Below are 2,919 nucleotides of genomic sequence, written 5' to 3'. Positions count from 1 at the left end.
TTTGTTGGAGATTACTGAATGCATCCATACCTGCAAATTTTCTTCTTAGACACATCGACATTAAGACTTACTTTTTACATTATCAACATATAATTTGACCTTATTTTGACAAAAATAAAGGTGCATATAAAACCTTAATTTTCTTAATGAAAATGCTGTATGCACCTCTTTTATCTCATAACCAGGTCAAAACATGCATTGATGTAAAAAGTAAGTTTTAATGTTGATATGTATGAAAAGGAAATTAGTAGATAGGATTACGTTTATCATATCTCTTCTTAATTTCTTGTACAAAAGAAAATCATAAGCATATTTTATTTTTGATAAATTGTTTTCTTATGGCACACAAGATTTCATATACAAAATTATTGTTTAAAAGAACGATAACTGTCTATTTATGAGTGTTCTCTTTGGTATTAGTACAAACCAATTACCGAGGAAAATTAACGTGAACTATTGTATTAGCACACAGGGTCGTCCCAATCTTTTTGGAGGCCCTGTTACACTATTATAAAAATAAAAGTAGATTGATCGACAAAACAAATAAAAGTTAAATACAAAAGTTCATATTATATTGAAAGTCTTACAAATAAAAACAGCCAAAAGACGAAGTAACATGTAAACTTCACTTGAATAAAATCATTCTTTTAACATTCTTGGAAACAAAATCTTCAATAAGTTCTTTATAATCAATTTTCTCCAAAAAAATCATTTTCAAATGCTATCATTGCAAGTCCATTAAGCTTTTTTTATGCCATTGTGGAGCGCATATAAGACTTCAACAGCTTCAACTTTGAAAAACTTCTTTCTGCAGATGCAACAGTTACAAGAATAGTCAACAAAACTTTATAAGCAATAATAGCATTAGGGAATCATTCAACATGTTTCAAATACTTTAAAATATCAAGAGGTCTCATCTTTTGTGTGGGTAAAAGATCTTGAAGTATCTTCAGTTCAACATATAAGTCATTCCCATCTATATCAGATTGGTCTTGTTTCTTCAATGCATTTTCAAAATTAGTACAAGAAGACTTTAATCATGTATCATTCAAAGAACGCAACTTATCAGATGTAAACAAAAACCCAAACACACTTTCATATTCATGGTATTGTTCGAATCTCGTACTTAATAAATCAATTGCATGATCAACGACACATAAGAAATAATTAACTCTAAATGACTCTTCCGCTGACTGTGAATTCATTTCAGATGCATCACGCCGATTTTCATCAAAATGTTTTTTTCTTCGAATTTCACGTCTTTGAGGAAACAGCAGATCATTATTCAATTCGGTGGCAATCGTCTTTGCTGATTCTATAGCATATAAAAATCTTGTTTCTCTATATCCCTTAAAATAAGAAATCAGTCCCTTAACTTGATCAATAGCAACATCAATTAACATATTTTCTTACTGTAAATGTTTACTAATCAAATTTACAACATACAATATTTCATACCAAACCACCATTGACACTAGAAACTCAAAATCACCATGCTAATTGTGTGCTAAAGATTTTGCTTCACTTCTAATTTTTGAATCATTATCTATTTCAGCCACTTGAAGTAAAGCTTCTCTTATCTCTAACACTTGAAATCTTATAGCCTTTACACTATCAATACGACTCTCCCAGCGAGTCGTTGACAATGACTTGACGATCCATCCTTTTACATTATCTTTAAACACTTGCCATCTTTTAGTGGAATTAGCAAATACAATATAAGTACGTTGAATTATTCCAAAAAAATCTCTAGTTTTACCACAAGTATTGGCTATATCACACAAAGTTAAATTAAGACTATGAGAAGCACAAGAAGTATAAAATGCTTTAGGATTTATATCTAGTAGTTTCTTTTGTAATCGTTGATGTTTTCCCTTCATGTTTGAACCATTATCATAACCTTGTCCTTGCACATCATATAAATCCAAACCAAGACACTTTAATTCAGCTACTAGAACATCAAACGGACCTTGGCCCATGGTATTGTCTACCTCCAAAAATCCTAGAAAAGATTCCTTTATGCTAACAATTTTAGAAGAGACATCTACATACCTTAATATCAAGGACATTTGTTCTTGATGACTTATATTGGGAGTGCAATCAAGGATAGTAGAAAAATACTTTGTCTCTTTTACTTTATTAAAAATCTCACATTTAAGTCTCCTGGAAAGCAAAGTTATCAACTCATTTTGAAATCTAGGACCAAGATAACGAACATGTAAATCATCATTTGTAATACATTGAACATGATCCTGAATAATTTGGTCAAAAATTCAGCCAACATCTCAATCAAGCCCAAAAAGTTACCATTGTTATTCTCATACAATTTTGCATTACTTCCATGAAATGCAAGATTATGTTTTGAAGAAATTTTACAATAGAAACAACTCTTACCAAGACTTTTTTCCGACGATTTTTTTCTTTTTCTATTTAGGTTTGAACAACTTTGTCAATGGTTTGATTCTTTTGAGTCTTAGCTGCAAGTCGTACCAAGTTTTCATATTCATTACATGATCTGTACTTGTTTCATGCTCCTTAAGTCTAGTGCTAAGGTGTGACCAATCCCAAAATCCATCATTTGTTAACTGACCTTTTATATGTCTTTAAAAAAATCATAATAGAAACAAAATACCTTATCAAGCTCTATTAAATATACAATCCAATCTCTATCATATTTCTCCCCATTTGATAAAATTATAGTATACTATGTGGAAGAAAAACGTTTAGACAATTTATCTTTATGACATTTCTGAACAGCCAAATCTTTTTTAGGAACCTTAACAACTAACACATTTGTTGGTCCCAAATGGTCTACAAAAATACTAAACAGTTTGTAGAAGGAGGGGGATGAATACAAACACAATTTTCAAATTTAAAATATATATTGATAAAGAAGATCAATACAGATTTTACAAGATT

General features: G+C 30.1%; 1 pseudogene; it reads right to left on the bottom strand.

The window, feature by feature from the left end:
- Positions 1-749: 749 nt before the first annotated feature.
- LOC112525511 overlaps positions 750-2,919 on the bottom strand; it is a 12,624-nt pseudogene continuing 10,454 nt past the window's right edge.

The sequence above is a fragment of the Cynara cardunculus genome (genome assembly GCF_001531365.2).
Source record: "Cynara cardunculus var. scolymus isolate 2C chromosome LG 1, CcrdV1, whole genome shotgun sequence".
Taxonomy (NCBI): Eukaryota; Viridiplantae; Streptophyta; class Magnoliopsida; order Asterales; family Asteraceae; genus Cynara; species Cynara cardunculus.
The sequence above is the reverse complement of the archived record's forward strand: the minus strand, read 5'-3'. Positions and strand labels throughout refer to the sequence as shown.